Below are 23,787 nucleotides of genomic sequence, written 5' to 3'. Positions count from 1 at the left end.
GTCCCTAGAATTTCTAAGCAAACAGCTGGAGGCAGGGCTTTCTCCTATAAAGCTCCATTTTTATGGAACGGTCTGCCTACCCATGTCAGAGACGCAAACTTGGTCTCAACCTTTAAGTCTTTACTGAAGACTCATCTCTTCAGTGGGTCATATGATTGAGTGTAGAAAGGCTCTGGAGCAACGAACCGCCCTTGCTGTCTCTGCCTGGCCGGTTCCCCTCTTTCCACTGGGATTCTCTGCCTCTAACCCTATTACAGGGGCTGAGTCACTGGCTTACTGGGGCTCTCTCATGCCGTCCCTGGAAGGGGTGCGTCACCTGAGTGGGTTGATTCACTGATGTGGTCATCCTGTCTGGGTTGGCGCCCCCCCCTTGGGTTGTGCCATGGCGGAGATCTTTGTGGGCTATACTCGGCCCTGTCTCAGGCTGGTAAGTTGGTGGTTGAAGATCTCCCTCTAGTGGTGTGGGGGCTGTGCTTTGGCAAAGTGGGTGGGGTTATATCCTTCCTGTTTGGCCCTGTCCGGGGGTGTCCTCGGATGGGTCCACAGTGTCTCCTGACCCCTCCTGTCTCAGCCTCCAGTATTTATGCTGCAGTAGTTTGTGTCGAGGGGCTAGGGTCAGTTTGTTATATCTGGAGTACTTCTCCTGTCCTATTCGGTGTCCTGTGTGAATTTAAGTGTGCGTTCTCTAATTCTCTCCTTCTCTCTTTCTTTCTCTCTCTCGGAGGACCTGAGCCCTAGGACCATGCCCCAGGATTACCTGACATGATGACTCCTTGCTGTCCCCAGTCCACCTGGCCGTGCTGCTGCTCCAGTTTCAACTGTTCTGCCTTATTATTATACGACCATGCTGGTCATTTATGAACATTTGAACATCTTGGCCATGTTCTGTTATAATCTCCACCCGGCACAGCCAGAAGAGGACTGGCCACCCCACATAGCCTGGTTCCTCTCTAGGTATCTTCCTAGGTTTTGGCCTTTCTAGGGAGTTTTTCCTAGCCACCGTGCTTCTACACCTGCATTGCTTGCTGTTTGGGGTTTTAGGCTGGGTTTCTGTACAGCACTTTGAGATATCAGCTGATGTACGAAGGGCTATATAAATAAATTTGATTTGATTTGAATTGCGAGAAAATGCACATTGTAGTCTGTTCTTCCCAATGAGGTATCTGGGCACTCTGTTGGGAACGGATGCTTTGACGTATCAATGCTCTGCTCTATGTGTTTCCTCCGGTGGACCTTATTCAAGCCAATTCTGGTGGCCCCCCTTTGGCCAAGACAACCCTGGTTTCCAGCGATCATCTGCCTGTTGGGGGGGGTTTGCTCCCAAGGTTATGCCATTCTCTTACAGGTCCCTGGCTTTTGAGCTGTTCCCTTTCTCACCTCCTCCATTTGCTTCCAGTGAACAATGGAGGTTGCATGGCCTGTGTCCGGTGCGTGCTTTACGCACGTATATGGATAGGATCAAGGATATCTGTTTTTGTGACCAGCTTTTGCCTGTTTTGTTAATCCAGCTTGGGGTAGGACGCTTTCTAAGCAGCGTCTTTGTCATTGGATTGTGGAGGCATATCTCCCTGACACATGGGGGCATGGCGGCTACTTGGGCATTGTTCAGGCACCTGGCATCTGATATCTGTGCTGCAGGGAGTTGTGAGATTTGTGAGATCTTATCGCTTGGACATAACTGCTCCATGTGTGGCTCATAGTGTTCTTATGGCTGGGTCCGGGAGTGGGTGTTAGGCAGCGCGCAGGTTGCATATTTATCCAGGTTACCACAATCCCTGTGAGATGTAGCCTTGGGCTGCGGCAGCATGTAAAGTGCACACTATCAGGGTAACCACAATTTCCTTTGGGTTTGAGCCTTGGGCTGTCATGGCAGCGCCTGAGTACCCAGTTTCCAGGTTGCTGCAGGTTTCATGTGGGTTTGAGCCTCGGACTGCAATGGATCATCTCTGGTCGATGTTATTCAGTGCGGTTCCTTGTACGAATTCTGATATTTTTAGGCTCGAAAGGTAAGTATAGTTCTTGGAACCGAGGCGTGGCAGCATGGCAGTGCGCATAGCCAAGTTCCATCAGGTTCAGGTTCCCTATATGGGTCTCTGACAGTTCAGGCCTCATGAGGCTCTGACAGTTTGGGCTTATACCGAGTGACAAACTGAAAGGGAACGTACTGTTTTGAAAATAACTACTGTTCCCTGAAGGAGGGAACGAGGTATAACATATTTTGGTCCCACACCATCACGGGGTTTGGGCTCGCTGAAGAGCGGTACTGAACTGAGGAAATCAATGCAGGCCCTGGTATTATAACCAGGATGGTGGGGTTTCAGAGGGCGGGCTCGGCATCCATTGACCTTGTTGGACGTGATTTCCGTTTTCTCCAGGTGAATAGGATTTGTTGTTGACTCCCCATAGTATGTAATACCTCATTCGCTCCTCCAGGGAACAGTAATTATATTCATAACTGTACGTTTTCCCCACATTGATCTATAGCACATAACTAGTCTCAATACTGAAGTTCAAAATGTGAAATGCTGTTGATAGTGAACATATAGTTTGCAGCATTGTACAATTGTCTGAAAGGAATATAAGTCTCTTAATGTTGAAATAACGTTTGGATAGTGTGAACTGACCTTATTTATAGGCTGACATGTATTTAGATTATTATTATTAGTTATTGGTTATTGTTGTCAGTCAATAAAAAATGTAAACATGTATTACCCTACCATTTGGCATGGTATAACCCTCCCTCACTTTTACTGGTCCTCATAACTACCTATCCATTTAATTTTGTTAGAAAGATCTGCTATTACCTTCAAATCAAATGTTATTGGTCACATACATGTATTTAGCAGATACATGTATGTGTATCTGCTGTGTAGCGAAATGCTTGTGTCAGCAACTGACACATGTTTTGGAGCTTCCATAACACTAGTTTCCAGTGAGAGGGAATAGGGATGGGTGAATACAGTAACAATGATTTATTAATTACACCCTAATTTGATATGGTTTGGTTTGGTATGCTTGATATCACAAATGTGATGTGAAATGTTTGCAAACTTCAAAACCTGAAACGAAAGCTGCTCCAAAACGGACAAAATGGAATGTTCAATGATTCAGCAGTGTTTTATATGCTGTTGAAAACATTGCTAGATAGCTGTGTGTGTGTGTGTGTGTGTGTGTGTGTGTGTACTGCTCTACAGTCATGAAGAGACATATAAGCTATACATTACAGGCGGGAATAGTACAAATGTCCGTTGTGAACACAGTCATTATAGTACACTGATTACATTCTGAATGTTATTCTAAATTTCACACAAATCAGGATGAATCAAAAGGTAAGTGGATAAATTAAGTCATTCATAACAATCCCATCTAAACCCCAAAGCAAAGAGCCAACAGCAGAGGGCAGTGTGCCACACAACACAGCATGCTAACCAACCTCTTTTAGCTCATCTTTCTCTAAAGTATCATCCGTCCGTGGGTTTAGTTGGATCGTTTTGCTCATCCTACCTTTGAAAACAGACTGGTCTGTGGGGCTGTGAAATCATTCTGGCGGCTCAAAGAGAGACATATCGACTGTTCTTTGGCACTCATCCTCCTCTCGCAATGTCTGTTCTGTCAGCATCCCCAACTCCATCCCACATAGCACCCTAAATTATTTGCTACAGTAAAAACAGATTGCCCCCCACCCCCCCACCCCCGCCACGACAGGGGCTGACAGCTGTATAGCCCTGCTGTGCCAGAACCCCCCCACCACGACAGGGGCTGACAGCTGTATAGCCCTGCTGTGACAGAATCCCCCCCCACCACGACAGGGGCTGACAGCTGTATAGCCCTGCTGTGACAGAATCCCCCCCCACCACGACATGGGCTGATAGCTGTATAGCCCTACTGTGACAGGATCCCCCCACCCCCCACCACGATAGGGGCTGACAGCTGTATAGCCCTACTGTGACAGAATCCACCCACCACGACAGGGGCTTACAGCTGTATAGCCCTACTGTGACAGAATCCAACTGTGTTGACAGTGACCCCATTATGACATGGCCCTCAGCCAAACGCCCGGCCTGAGTCGCTGTGGCAACATCTTAATTAACAAGGTTCATTAAGACTTGTGATCCACTCTGAGTGGTGATGACCGATGTTACGGGTCATGATGCTCACTGACCGAGAGTAACTTCTGCTCTCTCCAGTGAACTGTTGACCAGCTGAGGGGAATGACCTTTACTCTCTCACACAATCTCCTCGGGGGAGCACACACACACACACACACACACACACACTACACATTATAATTTAATGGTTTGGTGCAGTTCTTGTTTACATATGTACACAGAGAAGACTGCTTGTAAGCAAGACACTGGACAGGCTGAAGTAGACCTTGTTGATGGCTAGATTTATTTTAACATTCACTGCAATTATGCTTGACAGCAGTTGTGTCTGTGTCCATAACATGCTTCACTGATGGAAATAAAAGCTCCTACTGTATGTCTGTACTGTACATTCAGCAGCTCAAAGACTAATATGCTACCTCAGCGCTCAGTAACACATATTGCAGGCTGATTGATTAAGTGAATTGGAGTGTTTTAGCCTTTGAGGACCACAGTGTCTGCAGCTTTTTCACTGTACCTCAGGTCTACTACTCCTAATTATTTGGCCAGAAAGTCACCTCCTCCCCTCTTCCCAGTGTAAATCAGCCACTGTACTAATCGACTATTAACTGAGAGGTAAGCTTTAAACCTGCAGACCTCATGCATGCAGTTAACAACCATTGATTTACCTGGGAATAAACTCAAACTTACTCTTGCTGAATGTAAAATGTCTTAACAATTACAGTATGCCCTTATTTTCCATGAACAGAATGCGGAGGCTCAATACTGTATTAACCAACCAACATCCTGTCACATTTTCCTGAAATGCAGTCACCTCATTTATTGATGAGTTTGTCCTAGTTTTGTCAGTGTTTGTTTTGTGGGCTGAACTTCAGGGAGAGGCAACAGTGACAGATAGAGTCGAAGCAGTATCAAGGTACAGTCTGAGACAGCACAGCACAGATGTCCCTCATTAAAAAACAACTTGCTGAGATCTGTCCTTTTAATCGCTGTCGTCAGTGTCCTCCAAAACAGTACAAAAAGGCAGTTTGCTGTCTGAATATACAGCTGAAGTCGGAGGTTTACATACACTTAGGTTGGAGTCATTAAAACTTGTTTATCAAGCACTCCACACCTTTCTTGTTATCAAACTATAGTTTTGGCAAGTCGGTTAGGACATCTACTTTCTGCATGACACAAGTCATTGTTTACAGACTTATTTCACTTGTAATTCACTGTATCACAATTCCAGTGGGTCAGAAGTTTACCTACACTAAGTTGATTGTGCTTTTAAACAGCTTTGGAAATTCCAGAAAATGATGTTATGGCTTTAGAAGCTTCTGATAGGCTAATTGACATAATTTGAGTCAATTGGAGGTGTACCTGTGGATGTATTTCAAGGCCTACCTTCAAACTCAGTGCCTCTTTGCTTGACATCATGGGAAAATTAAAAGAAAATCAGCCAAGACCTCAGAAAAAAAATTGTGGCCCTCCACAAGTCTGGTTACAGTTCGTCCTTGGGAGCAATTTCCAAACGCCTGAAGGTAACATGTTCATCTGTACAAACAATAGTACGCAAGTATAAACACCATGGGACCACGCAGCCTTCATACCGCTCAGGAAGGAGACGCGTTCTGTCTCCTAGAGATGTACTTTGGTGCGAAAAGTGCAAATCAATCCCAGAACAGCAGCAAAGGACCTTGTGAAGATGCTGGAGGAAACAGGTACAAAAGTATCTATATCCAGAGTAAAACAAGTCCTATATCGACATAACCTGAAAGGCCGCTCAGTAAGGAAGAAGCCACTGCTCTAAAACTGCCATAAAAAGTCAGACTACAGTTTGCAACTGCACATGGGGACAAAGATCATACTTTTTGGAGAAATGTCCTCTGGTCTGATGAAACACAAATAGAACTGTTTGGCCATAATGGCCATCGTTATATTTGGAGGAAAAAGGGGGAGGCTTGCAAGCCGAAGAACACCATCCCAACAGTGAAGCACGGGGGTGGCAGCATCATGTTGTGGGGGGATGCTTTGCTGCAGGAGGGACTGGTGCACTTCACAAAATAGATGTTATTATGAGTAAGAACAATTATGTGGATATATTGAAGTAACATCTCAAGACATCAGTCAAGAAGTTAAAGCTTGGTCGCAAATGGGTCTTCCAAATGGACAATGACCCCAAGCACACTTCCAAAGTTGTGACAAAATGGCTTAAGGACAACAAAGTCAAGGCATTGGAGTTGCCATCAAAAAGACCTGATCTCAATCCTATAGAAAATGTGTGGGCAGAACTGAAAAAGCGTGTGTGAGCAAGGAGGCCTACAAACCTGACTCGGTTACACCAGCTCTGTCAGGAGGAATGGGCCCAAATTCCACTAACTCATTGTGGGAAGCTTGTGGAAGGCTACTCGAAACGGAATGCGATGAAAGAATTTTAAGCTGAAATAAATAATTCTCTCTACTATTATTCTGACATTCTTAAAATAAAGATGTGATCCTAACTGGCCTAAGACAGGGAAGTAATACTAGGATTCTTTTTCAGGAATTGTGGAAAAACTGAGTTTAAATGTATTTGGCTAAGGTGTATGTAAACTTCCGACTTCAACTGTAAATATAAAGTAAAAAATACCTTTAAAAAATGACAGGTAAATGGCAGATAAATCAATAAAGGACTACACCATAGAGACGTAACTTTGATCCATTCAAGAATATACTTAACGTACAGTGGAGATATGCTGAGATAAAACAATGAAGACATGATGCAAGCAGGCATGGTTGTACTGCAAGCACATGTAGGTGGAGGGCAATGCAGGATCACTCCAAACAAGCGATAGCTGAGGGATTGCTATTTATTCCATGCCGACAAGTAGCCCAAGTGAAAATCTTTCAACTTAAAAAGTTCCACTTGGCAAACACAGCATTTGGGAAGATCTGCTGGGATTAAAGGCAAAACTAGGCTGAAGGATGACAAGAAGGCTATTTAATCATGCTGTTCTGTACCACCAGGCTCTAAGTAAACATTAGTACAATTAGTCATAGTCAGGACATCACTCATGTTAAAAGAGCCTTCCTGAAACTATACAAACAGTTTTCATACAGTGCTTTCAAAATCCTCTTTCAGCCTTATTGCAGGTACAGGATGTCATTTCGTCAAGGTAATGTCTCCTCGTTTTAGCATATACTTCCTGCAGTGGACAAGAAGGCACCACCTTGATGTATCTTGCCAGTTTAGCTGTTCTTAGTTGAATGTCATAACCTGCATTTCTAAAGCATTTTCTTTTTCCAGCTTTACAACAACAATGTGTTTTTTAAGGACGTTCTCTGGCAGCCTTTTATTTGCCTGACGAGTGTTTATGCAGTAAAGCGAAATGTTAACTTCTAAACTTCTGAAATACCAAAATAGGGAGTCAAATGATTATTTATATAATTTACAATTGGTTGAATGACTTTAGAACAAAATACACAAATACCGCTTCTATAAGGGTTTCGCTAAAAACATGCATGTAACTTATAGTGATGACGTACGTTGAACTAAAGATGACCACAAAATGTGTTTGTTCCCTTAACCTCTTAAATGTAAAGTTCCCATATTTAGGGATCCCATTTGATTTTCTTTATTAAATTCAGTCTGGTATGAGAATGGCACCTATCTGCAAAAGCAGGGTGTCTGCGGAAAGCTGAGTATCTTGGCTATTGATCGGTGCCTTCATATCTTTGGTGTGACTTACTACCATATATGGCATACAAATTTATAAGGGCAGGCTGAGCCGATGACCTAATTTGTGCCCACATTCTGGTTAGCATTGTGAAGCATAAACAAAATAAACATGGAATATGTTGATACACACTGAAAGGCAGGACTCCACAGATCATGAGGATATCTTATTTGTTTGCCTGTGATCTACCGTTATTTATCACCAGCCCCGAGAGTCAAAATGTTTATTTTACACTATGTTTTCACCAAACAGCAAACATCTTACAAGGTAAGCTTCGATTCGGTCTGTGTCTGAGCAAGAGCTACAGATCTAGCCTGTTACCAATGTAATCAGATGATGTATGACTTAATGGTAACAGTGAATGTCCATTGGTTGAAAAAACACTTAGAAATCCCCTGTATGTCCCCCGACACCACCACAATGTTTGAGAGAGTTTGGTGTTGTAAAAATGTTGTTTTTATAGTGAACAATAACTTTTAGTTACATCCAGTGTGCAAAAAAAGAAAACAGTGCAATTGACAGATTTGGACACTTTGGAGAGGTTTAAAGGACACTTGGATGTACCCTGGATACTCCATAACACCACCATAATGTTTGAGTGAGGTTGATATGGTAGAAATTGTGTTTTTATACTGAACAAATAGTGTTTAAGGATTGCAAATATGTAATATCACTGGAATTATCTAATTTCTAGACATATGCCACTTTGGAGAGGTTTGGGGACACTTGGAAACGTCCTGTGACCACACCTGACACCCCTTACGAAAACATCTGCCCATTTCTAGTTATTAGGTCTATCAATCACATTTTACTGATATTGTTTGCATGTGTGCAATCCATTTGATATGTGTCCAGCTCTAGCCATCAATAATTCACATAGCTGAAAGATGACTTTCAAAATAAAAAAATATGGTTATTTTGTGTGTGCTTGATCTTGTGGATTCTGAACTATGTAACTCCTATCTATTTTCCTCATAATCTCCCAGATGTCTTCTTTCCAAATATACCAGGTTTTTGCATGTTAGAATCATGTGATTACACATGAACAGCATTTACTTTTGGGTATGTCTATTCAGGCGGAAATCTACATTTCTCCATTACATCTAAAGATGACCACAAAGCATGTTTGTTCCCTTAAGTCAATGGTTTCAAACATACGGCCTGTGGGCCAGATCCGGACAGCGAGGTGATCCAATCCGGCTCATGGGTGGTTTGAGTAAAAAAAAAGAAGAAAAATAATATAATTTATAAAAAATATAATAAAGAAAAATGTATGGGGGGGACTAACAAAATACTTTAAAATGACAAAAAACAAATCTGAACAGTGTTTTTTGTGAAACAAATTTAGCAAATTTGACGGCGAGGAAATAACACACTTTCAGTGCAGCCCTCCAGACCTTGTTGACCGAATGGGGCCCCCAGGGGATTAATGAGATTGACACCCCTGCCTTAAGTTAACATCTTTGGCTTGTATCCTAAACGTGGGACAAGCACTTTGAAGCATCTTTTACTTTTAATGACTTTCTTTCCCTCTTGTCCCGTCTCATGTTAATAAAGGCTGGTGGATATCTTGAGACCGATTTTAATGTCGACATAGTTCAGTCTTAACTCAGCAGGGTGCCTGTGATGAAAAGTCCTCATTACTTTCTCTCTGGTCAACATTTTATGTGTTGAAACTGAAATACCATCACTATTACTGCCGTACTAGAATGGATTGTAGGATTGTATGGCAAATGTTATGATATTTGCTTGTTTGGAAATTATACTTTATCATGTTTACCTGCCTGTACAGGATTTTTTTTACAAAGATGTATGTATTATTTATGTATGTATTTCCTCCTCTTGATCAATTTATTTGAATCACTGGGTTTTCACTTTACAAAGATCAATCTGTAATCTGACACCTTTTTAACTAAACCTGACACATGGACTTTTGCTTCTTGAGTTTTACATTTGTACCAGGATTTGTCATGGCTTTCAGCCTTGCTCCTGTTCTGAAGAAGGGATTTATTTCAATACATGAATAAACGTTAGAGAAGCAGAAGATGGGCTGGTGGCTGGATAGGCTATGTGCACCCTGTGTGACAGCAGATCTACAGACACATCTATTGGGGAAATCCCCTCACATCAATCATTAATTGTGGGATACAGCAAAGCGAGGCTCTAGGGAAGCTCTGTGTGGTGACTCCTAGGTGAACTCTGACCTTGTTGTTACACAATGGGGCCATGATTGTTGATGGCATACAGTATGTATGAGATGGCTCTATCCTCAATGTCAGCAAGACAAAGGAGCTGATCGTGGACTACAGGAAACGGAGGGCCGAGCACGCTCCCATTCACATCAAAGGGGTGTGGTAGAGCGGGTCGAGAGCTTCAAGTTCCTCCTTTCCACATCAGTAAGGATCTATCATGATCCACACACACCAACACAGTCGTGAAGAGGACACAACAACACCTCTTCACCCTCAGGAACCTGAAAAGATTTGGCACGGGCACCTCAGATCCTCAAAAAGTTATACAGCTGCACCATCGAGAATATCTTGACTGGCTGCATCACCGCTTGGTATGGGAACTGCTTGGTATCCAACTACAAGGCACTACAGAGGGTAGTGCGTACGACCCAGTACATCAATGGGGCCAAGCTCCCTGCCATCTAGGACCTCTATACCAGGCGGTGTCAGAGAAATGCCCTAAAAATTGTCAAAGGCTCCAGCCACCCAAGTCATAGACTGTTCTCTCTGCTACCGCACAGCAAGTGGTACCGATGCACCAAGTTTGGAACCAACAGGACCCTGAACAGCTTCTTCCCTGAAGCCATAAGACAGCTAAATAGTTAATTAAATAGTTAAATAGTTAATTAAATAGCTACCCAGACTATCTGCCTTGACCATTTTTGCACTAACTGTTTTTGACCCGTCACATTTGCTGCTGCTTCTGTTTATTATCTGTTTATTATTATTATCTGTTTATTACCCTTTTTTTGTTCCAGGTAGAACCCTTTCAGGTCCATGTAGAATCTTTTCCACAGAGGTTTCTACATGGAAACTGAAAGAGTTCTAACTGGAACCAAAAAGGGTTATCCTTTGGGGATGGCCAAATAACCCTTTTGGATCCCTTTCTTCTAAGAGTGTACAGTCCCTGTGTGTTTGCATACTCAGAATGAGAGAGTCTTGAATACCTGCGACAGCCTGCTTCAGGGAACAAGCCTTCAGAATGAGAGCAGAAGGTGAACTCTGAAGCTGAATCAAGCAAAATGATCTGGGCTGGATTTACCACCCCTTCTTACCTCTGAGATTATGCAACTCAACTCGTTATAGCCTGTCATAATATGGCACGGAATGCAAATGACTTTGAATATGCTCACCATTTGACTTGGAAACATCTGAGCTTGATTTGACAAGGGTATGTGCTTCATAAAAACATGGCAGTATTACTGTATCCTCTTTTCTGTCACCTAAACAGGTGGAATAACGTGATAAATGTGGATCCCAAACAGTGTTTAATGCTGTTGCTGTCTTTGCATTGTTTTTATTGAGGTTCATTGGGGCCGTGCCTTGGGCAGATGACACATTTGACCCTATTTCTTGTTGAGAATAATCATTTGAGAGACAGAGTATATGCTGAAGCTGTCTCAGTGTGATATGTCTTGTTGAAGTATGGATACTGAATTTTTATATGCCTGCATTGTTATGTAGTGTTTACAATTTGGCAGAGAATAACTCAAAATAGTTGACCCCAGCTCACTGTAATTGGAATAATTCATTTTGTAAAGCAGCTCTAAAGTTTGGGTTGAACCTCTAGTGAAAAAGAGATGGTAATAGAATGCATTAATAAATATACTGTAGCTGCTGTACATCGTAATATTAGTTCTGTGCAAATTGACTGTACCTGCATTTTCTTATATAGCTTGTTCTCCAACTTCTTTTTAAATAGGGAACCAATTTGTTTTCAGCACTTTTATTTCCATGACTGATCAAAACTCGCTTTCTCATGGCTCTCTCTTGTCCCTCTACAGCAGACATGTGGTGAGCAACATGTTTGGAACATCGAATCACAATAAAGTCACAGTATCGAATCGCAATACATATACTGTACATAGTGAGAATGGCAATGCATGCAGTATCTTATCGGCACTAAGTATGGTGATAATATTGTATAGTGAGTTCCCTGGCAATTCCCAGCCCTACTCTGCATACAGTATCTTGTTGTTGGTATGTTTGTTTGTATGTTTGTTTGTTGAATATGTTATCCAACCTAACATTTGAACACCCAGATTATAGCATTAAAAAAAAATATTCAGTGCATCCTTTATATAGAGCCTGTATGCTTTCATGGACAATGACCTTGATTGAATCATTTCTCTCTTGTACATTGCAGTCTTCCACCCATTCTTCAGTAAGCATCTCTTGGCTTCAAAGGGAAATAATCTGAGGGTGTGTTGGCTGCTGTATCCAGGTGAAACAATAGCTTAAAGCAGGCTCCTGGGCTTGGTTGAATTTAAGCAGCTGTGCATCTTCAAACAACACTGTTTACTTGGTTCGTTGCTTAATCCAATATATATAATAAATGTGGATTTAAGCAGTCTTTTTTCCGAGTCTGTTTGGAGTTCCAGTGGATTCCAGGGAAATTATTTCAACATATCTATGGTCGTTCAAACAACGAGGAGACGGAATAAAAATAAACTTTTCTGTCTTTCACTTTGATTTGGAATTTGACGGAGAAGAAACACTGTTAACTCCAAATGAAATGTTTCTCCCTCGCTTGAAAGCAGTGTATTTATCTCTGTCTGACTGTCAGTGTAAAACAAGTTATTTCTTCAAAGCTCTCTGTTGAGAGTGATTGTGAGTGCCTTTTCATATTCCGGTGTAAATTATTTCCCAAATTCCCCATCACTAAACTTCGAACAATGTCGGAAACTCATACGACTTATGAGAGTTACTAAATATAAGTTTGACTTAAGACATTTAAGGCAACACTGTGTGTAATTTCATAATATATTTTTGAATAGGTTTTATTTAATTATTTTTTAACAAAACAGCAAGCTTAAAAACTATCTTAGACATGGAAAAAAAATTATAGGAAGATAAGATTTAAGTATTTTTCTTTTTACTTCTAGTATTACCCATCAAACTATGTATAATAGGCTTTGTGGGCCAGTTTCCCAGACCCAGATTAAGACTAATCCTGGACAAAGAAGCACTACATTTGTCATTGAGCTTTTTAGTCCAGGAGTCTGGAAAACTGGCTCTGAGAATTCAAAGATAAGCGTACAACTACATAAAAATAGAATTATCTGATAAAAGCTTAAATCTGGGATTTTATAATATCAGGTCAAAGGTTAATAAAACTATGCTCATGGTTACTGAGACCCATGCAATGCTATGAAACTGCATTTAATAAGATATGGTTTCACTAGGCATTTAAATTACACAAGAATATAAATAGAAACAGAAAGGCAAGGACTTACAATTCAATTACAAATCTGAAATACATTCTCAACACTGTCCATGTACTTACTACACTACTGTACCTCCTCCAAATATCTGCTATGTCTGGAGGAATAGGAACAGGAACCAGTCACTTTTGGGAGTAATTCCGAACCTTTTGAAATGGCTCCTTACAGGGAAATCAAGAGTAGACAAAGTTGGAGGATATCATAATACAACGAGCTAGGATCATCTGTAATTAGTTACCAGTGTTCTGGAGATGTTTTAGATAGCCATTAGATCCAGGTTAATTAGCCAAGCACTTTGGCAGATTCTGTTCTGTGTGGTTTGTCTTGCCACTGGATCCCCTTGCATATTATCTTCTTCTGCTTTGAGATCTGAACGATGGGATTGAGATACTGAACTTGAACTCAGGCACTTTTTTTGAAATCATAAGAGGTTGTAGGCTTCAGCGTATACATTTTTACACACATTTGCCCATTCATTCATACTTACTGTGAATAGTAATTTCCAAATTGTGCTTTTAAATTCACTATACATCTCATCTCAAGGCATTGCAGTTAATATGCAGAAGTTTACATTAGATGACTTTCTTGGCACAGTCCTGAAGGAGAGGGCAACACCAAAAGGGATCTAATTCAGTCAAAGCTCTAAAGCTCAGTAAATGCAATATACATTTCGATAAAGTTTAGAACAATGATATTTTCTCCCATATTACCATTTTAAATGCGTTTTTTAATACTATATCATGACGCATGCAGATCACACATTTGTGATCATATTTGATGCTACCCCCTACTTCACCAAATACCCACCTCCAGAAAACAAAACGAAACATAACTTAAGTTACTTGGATTCTTGATACTCCTGAAAAGATTTCTCTCAGCAACACTAACAAGAAGTCTTAGATTTCCCATTTTGCTAGTGCCAAAAAGCAGATAGACAAAAACCGGTTGCCTCCTTTTCTATCACTGTACGAACAATCAAATAATGATGTAAAGTAACAGGGTCCAAAATACATTTACCTGAAAATAGAAATCAGAACACAACAATAAATAGTATAGAACCATCATAAACTTAGGTTGACTTACACATTGCTACCACCTACCCACTAAACACACTCAGTTCAAAGTATTTTTCTGTAAACATAATTTTTAACAATATGATAGTGCTCGTGTAAATAGAGTTATCATCTATCAACTATCAATTTGATCATAATGTACATGACTTCTCCAGTCTACAGTTTCAATGTAATCTGTCCATTCTGAGGGTATGATTATCATGCTTTTCCATTTTCAATATCAAAATGTTTATCAGGCCTTTTTTTTAAGACTTTCTCCTTGTCTTTGCACCTGTGTAAGAAAGCTGGATCTCGAGAGCTGACTTACCAAGTGGCTCGCGCTAGCCTCATGCATATTTACAGGTTAAAAGGTCAAAGTAGTATCAGAGACTTGGGATGATACTGACGGCCCGGGACAAAGGCCCCATAGGAATGGTCCAGTCTCCCATAGACATAGTCTCAACACCTCTCGGTGACGCTGCCGTAGGTTACAAGCGTCGCGGTAATCACACAGTCTTAGATGCCTTTGAACGTTGGGAATGTCGATCGACAACATGGCACCGCCTCGGCACAGATCCAACTCCCAGCCAAATAACATGGCTGCAGCCGGTAGGCCTGCTGTGCTGTTCAATGCAAACGATAGGAATGTATTTTTATCACAGTCACAGCGTGGTGTAGATGTAGACAAAGATGATGACTACCAGGTTGAGAATGGTGCCGATGATCCCAAGCATGGCCAGAATGGACTCCTCTGTACCTTCCTTGTCTTGCATTCCAGTTTCTTCATCACATATGGCAGTGTTTACCATTTTCCCAGGAAAGGTCTGCAGTTTCCCTCTCAGACCAGTCTGGAAAATAATAGAAACACAAAACCATTAAATACATAAACAATGAGGTCAAATAGGGTATTCTTATATTTGTCCTGTTTCAAAGATGTTTAAGTGTGTAACCTGTACAAGTGTGTGGTGTGAAATGGAAATGCATTTTTTGAATATCCCACTCCCTCTGAGACACCCTCAGAGAGTGGGGTCACAGCCAGGGATTCATCTGTTATACATTGGCAGCTGAGACATAGTAGTAGCAAGCTATAAGGAACATGCACACACAGATCAACTGACTTTTGGAAATTATTTGGAGCAGAGAAACTAATATGTTATTAGAAATCTTTAATAGGCAAGACTTGAAAATAAACTAATTGCTTTATGGGCTTTACAAAAAAAGAAGCCTATCTCAGCGGATTGCCCAAGATGATTGAACTGACACACTGGCTGCCCTATGACATAGTGGAAAACATTGTCAAGGAGCAGCTGAGAGACCATCGTGATTGACACACTGGTCATCGTGCGAATGGCTCACTGGATGAAATTACTCGCCACACTTGCATTTATGTCTCTATATGGCTTATGGGTTATGAAGCGTACATTAAGGGAAAGGGGGATACCTCGTTAGTTGTACAACTGAATGCTTTCAACTGAAATGTTGTCAGCCCACAGTAGGAGCAGCCAGGTTGGCTTCCGGACACGACCCAGAGGACCAAAGCTTGATCCTCTAACGGTTCCGTGGTTTTAAAAGCATCAAAACTCATGTACAGTAGAAATATAAAGACCACCAGCTATAAGTCGTGGTTGGTGTGGCGATTATTATTATCTTTTTGACAACTTCAAAAGTATGATTCAAATGAAATGTTTTGAGCATTTATGCCCCTGCTTTATGTCCCTGCTTGAGCCTAGTTTTCAATTGATCTGTATTATGGTATACTATATATACAACAGTATGTGGACACCCCTTCAAATTAGTGGATTCTAATATTTCAGCCACACCTGTTGCTGACGGGTGTATAAAATTGAGCACAAAGCCATGCAATCTCCATAGGTAAACATTGGCAGTAGAATGCCATTACTAAAGAGCCCAGTGACTTTCAGTGGCACCGTCATAGGATGCCACCTTTCCAACAAGTCAGTTCGTCAAATTTCTGCCCTGCTAGAGCTGCCCCGGTCAACTGTAAGTACTGTTATTGTGAAGTGGTTCACAGAACGGGACCACCGAGTGCTGAAGCGTGTAGGGCAAAACAAATAGCTGTCATTGGTTGCAACACACTCTACTGAGTTCCAAACTTCCTCTGGAAGCAACGTCAGCACAATAACTGTTAGTCGGGAGCTTCATGAAATGGGTTTCCATGGACAAGCAGCTGCTCACAAGCCTACGATTACCATGCGCAATGCCAAGCGTCGGCTGGAGTGGTGGAAAGTTTGCCTCCTTTGGACTCTGGAATAGTGGAAACACGTTCTCTGTAGTGATGAATCACGCTTCACCATCTGGCAGTCCGACGGACGAATCTGGGTTTGGAGGATGCCAGGAGAACACTACCTGCCCCAATGCATAGTGCCAACTGCAAAGTTTGGTGAAGGAGGTCTAGGGCTGATGTTCATGGATTGGGCTAGGCCCCTTAGTTCCAGTGAAGGGAAACTTTAATGCTACAGCATACAATGGAATTCTAGACTATTCTGTGTTTCTAACTTTGTGGCAACAGTTTTGGTAAGGCCCTTTCCTGTTTCAGCATGACAATGCCCCTGTGCCCCATAAGAGGTCTACCTCTAATTGAGATAGGTGCAAAATAACTTGACTGGCTTGCGCAGAGCCCTGACCTCAACCACATCGAACACTTTTGAGATTAATTGGAACGCCGACTGCGAGCCAGGCCTAATCGCCCAACATCAGTGACCGACCTCAATAATGCTTTTGTGGCTGAATGGAAGCAAGTCCCCGCAGCAATGTTCCAACATCCAGTGGAAAGCCTTCCCAGAAGAGTGGAGGTTGTTATAGCAGCAAAGGGGGGGGGACCAACTCCATATTAATGCCCATGATTATGGAATGAGATGTTTGACGAGCAGGTGCCCACATACTTTTAGTCATGTAGTGGATGTCCCATGGAGAGGAGCTAGCATAACCCACTGTCAGTTGGAATCCATTTGTTGGCCATATCATTGCTTCTCTGGCTCACCTCATCAATAATTAAAACAAAATCAAATGGATTGAAGGATAGGTTATTGACAGGACAAACACATTCTCCTTTCAGTTCCCTGGGAGACAATTTCCCAGTGGGGCTTTGAGCAAACGCACCACAGTCTGAGTTGAATCCATATGAGGGCAAACCCCCGTAAGTAAGAGTTTAACATTCAGCTGGTGTCTGCAACCCATCCATCACAATGTCTACAACACAGAAAACAGTTCATCTGCTGTGGCTGATGATGAATCCAATTTCGCACGATTGTTTGCTATAATTAACATCTGCGACATCCAGATTATTAAGGCTCATTTGCAAATCCTCCATTGGTGTAATTGAAATTTGTGTAACCTTTGGAACAGGTCTGCATGAGGAGAGATTTTGTTATGTCCTCGCTCGGCTCCCAGGCCCCTCTATATTTTTCCCTTTACGTTATCTTGCTTCAGTTCTTCCTCAAACAGTTTGGCAGGGAAAATGTCCTGTCAGAATCATGACATTTATTACTCTATTATACAGTCTGGCGAGAGTCTGTGAAGTGAGTAGGGTAAGAGGTGAGTGTGAGAGATTTGACCAGGTATTATAAGGGCACCAACATGAGGAAAAGGGAGCTCCTGAGCCTCTGGTTAATGGACAGTTCAACTTGAAGTGGAACAAGCTATACTGTATGTCAAGTATGGTAATATATTGTGGCATCTGTGATCGATTGGGAAAAGCAAGAGGTACTGTTATGACGATTCACCATTTTCGATTCAAACAATGTAAACCTATTAACCAATCAATACTTCATCAATTACTCATTTCGGAAGCATGTTTTATCCAGCAAATGTCACTTGCGTAAGCATAGGCAAATTAAATTAAGTGATGGACAACAGAAGAAATCCAACTTGAAAGTGTCAGATATGAACATAATTTCTTCTCTTAATGTTTTGTATTCATGCATATTCCTGGAAAGAGCAAGCCAAACGATTCCTTCTAGTGGGCTGAGTGCTTTCTTTACCTGAGATCTCTAACAATGGGCTGTGATTGTTCGCCTCGGGGAGTGCTATAAACAGGGTTTCCCTCAAACTGAATGGCACTCATTGTGTAGTATGCTGCTGGATGGGCCCTCATGCATGAAGACGCCTGCTCGCTGCTGATATAAACTGCACTTGGGAGAGAGAGATATGGAGTCCCTGCCAAAACTGGGAGCAGAGAAACAGCTTTACCACAGGGAGCAGCTGTTCGTCTCTCAAACAAATGCTCTAGAGTACTTCCATACAAACCTCCACTGTGCTAGCTGGCCGGTCCAAACCTCACGCTTTACAACAGGAAAGGTGTGTGGCAAGCTGTGACATTTGGCCTATACAATGCACCCTACTCAATGGCCACATGGGTACCGTATGTCATCTTTACTTTCTTTTACACCTGAGCTCATCACTAAGGTACTTCTCCCTAGGTTTTGTCTTCGTCCTGGGTGTATCCTGATTGTTTGAGTACCAAGTACATAATGGCTCTTGCGTTTGGAATTGGAAGATAAGACACCAGCTCAAAGTGATTTTCAAACAATTAAGGTTCGATTTTTTTTGGTGGTGTACTTTGTGTACTTCAGTAGTCACATTTTTACGCTTATAGTAAGAAAACGACACCAAATTACAGATTTCTGGTTGCACTAAGCACAGTTAATATCTGAAGACTTCCAAAGTAAAATACTTGTGACTAGAGGATAAAAAAAACCATGCAGTCCATTATAGTTAATTATCATTATGCAAAAAAATGATCCAGTTGCAGTCCAAATACTGTATGATATTTCCCAGGAAATATGTGATTTCTAAAGTAGAGACTTTTGTTCAAGCAAGTGTTTGCATTTAAGGTCATATACTTGTTTAAATAGTAATGATTCACACCTGGTTCCTGGATTTCAGAGCAAAAGCCAGAAGCGTGGCCGAGATAAATGGAGCATCGCCATGGAAAGAAGGAAACGTTCATACGGTACCTGGAACAACACATCCAGGCTCTCCAGCTACACCTAATCAAGTTTAGCGTCTGCAGATCAGTGAAGAGTGAAACCTTTTGCCTCTTGAATAATTCTGAGCATATCAAACATTCCCAGATGCTAACTGGGTCTGACAGGCAGAGTTGCTTTTGGCATTGTTTTAAATGTGGAATTAAAGCAAACAACAACCCCCCACTCATTCACACACATACACAAGCACAGCGGCATCATGCCCATAGGGGACAGAGGGACACATGCACCCTCAGATTTGTCCTAAAGAATATAGAAATTTTTCTTAACATTTTGTTGTTGTTATTTCTCTTTAATTCTACTAGCCACCTAGCAATTTTATGAAGTTGGCTTTAGCTAGCTCAGGTAGGTTTCCAATCTCCCAACCTCATAACTATACTGAACAAAAATATAAATGCGACGTAAAGTGTTGGTCCCATGTTTCATGAGCTGAAATAAAATATCCCAAAATGTTCCATACACACAAAAAGCTAATTTCTCTCAAATGTTGTGCACAAATTTGTTTACATCCCTGTTGGTGAGCATTTCTCATTTGCCATGATAATCTATCCACTTGACAGGTGTGGCATATCAAGAAGCTGATTAAACAGCATGATCATTACACAGGTATACCTTGCTCTGGGGACAATAAAAGGACAATCTAAAATGTGAAGTTTTTTCACATGACACAATGCCACAGATGTCTCAAGTTTTGAGCGAGTGTACAATTGGCATGCTGACTGCAGAAATGTCCCCCAGAGCTGTTGCCAAATAATTTAATGTTAATTTCTCTACCATAACCCACCTTCAACATAATTTTTGAGAATTTGGCACTACATCCAACCGACCTCACAACTACGCTCCTGAATGTATTTGAATTGAATGATTTCCTTATATGAACTGTAACTCAGTAAAAAAAAATATATATATTGCATGTTGCGTTTATATTTTGTTCAGTAGTTTCACGCTATCAATTTAGAAGCCATTTCACGCTATCAATCAAGTTAGAGTAGCTAGCTTACCTATCTTAGCTGGCACGCCTGCTGGCATGGTTGGTAGACTTTAGAAAAGCAAGCAAAAACAAAATGTACTGGATAAGATTGACATTCCTTTAGTTATTTACCTAGATTTTAGCAGAGATGCAGAGAAGCATATATATTTAGTTTCTTTAAAAAAAGAACCACCAGTCAGGAGGATACATACAGCATATCTAAGAGGTATGCTTAGATATGCAGAAAAATTTACATATTTTTTACATAGAATTATTAAGCATAATGATTATGGCTATAGATTGCAGTAAACAGTTTTTTCAGATGTTTGAAAAATGCAAAATTCTCCTACCTCCGGATCACCCTCCAGCCACCCTGACGTACTTTGTGACCCCTCAGATTTTTGGACCCACACATACACACACATGCATACAGTACATAAAACTACACAATGTACACGCATTTACGGTCTGCCCAACGCACTACCGGGGGCAAAGTACCCGCCCTCCAGGACATCTACACCACCCGATGTCAAAGGAAGGCCAAAAAGATCATCAAAGACATTAACCACCCGAGCCACGGCCTGTTCACCCCGCTATAATCCAGAAGGTGAGGTCAGTACAGGTGCATCAAAGCTGGGACCGAGAGACTGAAAAACAGCTTCTATCTCAAGGCCATCCGACTGTTAAACAACCATCACTAACACATTAGAGGCTGCTGCCTATAGGCATAGACTAGAAATCACTGGCCACTTTAAGGAATGGAACACTAGTCATTTTAATAATGTTTACATATCTGGCATTACTCATCTCATATGTATATACTGTATTCTATACTTCTATGGTATCTTAGTCACTTAGTCATATGTATATACTGTATTCTATACTATTCTACTGTAACCTAAGTCCGTTCCGCTCTGACATCACTATGTCAATATGTATATAGTCTTTATTCATTCCTACTTAGATTTATGTGTATGGGATATATGTTGTTGTGTAATTTGTTTGTCGGAGCTAGAAGCACAAGCATTTCGCTACACCCGCAATAACATCTGCTAATCACGTGTATGTGACCAATAAAATTTGATTTGATTTGACAACTCCGCACACACACGATCACTATATGAAGCACATTGAATCTTTTTTTAATGAGATTTTCTTGATTGAACCTTTACTCTTTACGATTGACCACCCAGTTATTAAGACTGCTATTACCTTTTTATTTTACAAAAGAAACACCACAGATATCGATCTTGACCAAATTATATAGTATCTGTGCTAATGTAAAACTAGCAACAAAGAAAGATAAAGAGTTTGTGATACATTATCTTCTAATGTATCATGTACAGTACAGTACATCTAGCACTTCATTTCAATAATTAGACAATTCCGTATGGTGAAAGAACAATATCCCAATATCCTCAAGAGGAATAGTTTAAGTATTTCATACTCTAAAGAAGAGGTGCAATTATCATAAAACACTATTGAAAGGGGGGATTCATTCTTTTATGAATCTCAAATCTCAGCTTTGTTCTTTACCTCCAGACATGAATAAGTAGCACCTTGCCTGGTGAAAAAAAAGATTCAAACCCTATTATTTCCATGACATGACTATACTTTTCAACATTTTCCTCTAGTCCAAAAAATTATAACTAATCAATTGCATAGTTAAAATGCTAAATGACAAAACAACCCATGATGATAAATCTAGGCTACTGATAAGTTTCTATAACACTGTATAAAATAGGAAAATCTGTTGCTGTCAACAAGCAGATATATACACCTGTCCCGACTGTCACCTGGACCTATGGTCACCCCAGTTGACTGCATACGATTAAGGGTGAGCATTTTGCAGAGAACTTACCTTGCAGAGCATCAGGAGGAACATAGCATTGGACATGCTGGAGGGGTTGTTTGCCTTTCCGTAGTGCACAGATATCCCTGGCAACTAAGGGAAAAGTCGGCACCTCTCATCCTTTGGCAGTGGAGAGGCACGGGATCCGAGGGAGAGGGCTGTCTCGTCTTCCAGGCTGTCCAATTCAAAGGCTTCTTTTGTCGGATGTCGTACCCCGCGGCAGTTGAGCGTTTCCTCCCCAAGTTGCATCTCAGTAGTGACCAAGTTCGCTTTGTGGTCAGTTTCTCCTCCTCAGCCTTGATGAGCTGGAGCTGGAGCAGTTGTGCTCTCCTCTTCTCCTCTCCACTCCTTTTCTGATGGGGAGATGATGTCAGGTTGAAGTAGGGAGTCAGATGATGAGCAGGTGAGGAGGGAAGCGGTTTCATGTATGTAATTCCATCTCACTTCTTTTTGCTTTGCAAACCCCAGTTGATTCCACCAAAGACTTCAGTCCTCGTTCTCACTTCAGAGTACTGTACACATCAACCTGCAACTTGACTCTCCTTTTTAAAGATTCATTCACACTGTCAAACTTTGGCTCATGCAATTTAGCAATTTAAAACACTTTCAGCTTATGTCCTATCCTGTATTTTCAATTTTAAGGGAAGAAAATAATGAAATCAAGCAACAACTTCTGATTTCAGAAAGTTGATTCCACCCTGGAAATTATTAGCAACCTAACCAGGCTTTTCCTGTTCCTCAGCTCCAGTTGCTGAGTGTTTCCCTTGCTGTCTACTGAACAGTGTGTGTTTGAGCTGGACGGCTATAAGAGCAGCCGCTGTGAGCGAGGGACTCAGTCTCATACTCACGCCGATGTGGTCGGAGCAGTTGCCATGCTCTAGAGGCAAGAGGCTTCCCCTGGTCCTTCTTCCGCTCATACAGTATTAACGCAGCCGGGGTTGCCTGGCAACCAGCTCTGGGGAACCACAGAACACCTGGTGACAAAAAGCGTTCGTGACAGACGGGCTGAGATGAGAGGGTCTCCTCCACACAGTCTTCCCTATTGTTTGGAGGGAGTGAGTGTGTGCGTACGTACATGCATGTATGTGTTTGTGTGCATAATTTACATACTCTGGGATCAGCTGTAAGTCTGACCAAGGCAGGAGCGTGTGTGTGTATGTGTGTGTGTATGTGTATGTGTATGTGTATGTGTATGTGTATGTATGTGTGTGTGTGTGTGTGTGTGTGTGTGTGTGTGTGTGTGTGTGTGTGTGTGTGTGTGTGTGTGTGTGTGTGTGTGTGTGTGTGTGTGTGTGTGTGTGTGTGTGTGTGTGTGTGTGTGTGTGTGTGTGTGCGTGTGTGTGCGTGCGCGCGTGCGCGCGTGTGTGTGTGTGTGCGCCTGCATGTGTGTGTATGTCACAACTACGGCTGCGTCGACAGACAGGAGCATGGTCCCCTCACAGCCTCAGAGACATCACAGTAGAGTACTGAGCCCTCCTGTCCATTCCCCACAACAGGCTCCTCTGTAAAAGACCAGAGCCAGTAATAGATATGCTGATTAAACATGAAATCCATCAGGATGTAATGTTCCAAAACCAACACCAGGACAACCCCAACAACCCCTCCTAAAGTCCACCATCCCCTCCCCTACACTCCCATTGCTCCAGTC

The 23,787-nt window shown here is 41.7% G+C and overlaps 1 long non-coding RNA gene across 1 annotated transcript; it reads right to left on the bottom strand.

The window, feature by feature from the left end:
• Nucleotides 1–12,723: 12,723 nt before the first annotated feature.
• Nucleotides 12,724–23,037, bottom strand: LOC116374636 (uncharacterized). The gene is made up of 2 exons (XR_004210529.1): nucleotides 22,149–23,037; nucleotides 12,724–15,159 (listed from the first exon to the last, which is right to left on the bottom strand). It is a non-coding gene; the product is annotated as an uncharacterized LOC116374636 (long non-coding RNA).
• Between the last annotated feature and the right edge of the window lie 750 nt (nucleotides 23,038–23,787).

Source organism: Oncorhynchus kisutch, linkage group LG7 (assembly GCF_002021735.2).
Source record: "Oncorhynchus kisutch isolate 150728-3 linkage group LG7, Okis_V2, whole genome shotgun sequence".
In the NCBI taxonomy this organism is placed as follows: Eukaryota; Metazoa; Chordata; class Actinopteri; order Salmoniformes; family Salmonidae; genus Oncorhynchus; species Oncorhynchus kisutch.
The sequence above is the reverse complement of the archived record's forward strand: the minus strand, read 5'-3'. Positions and strand labels throughout refer to the sequence as shown.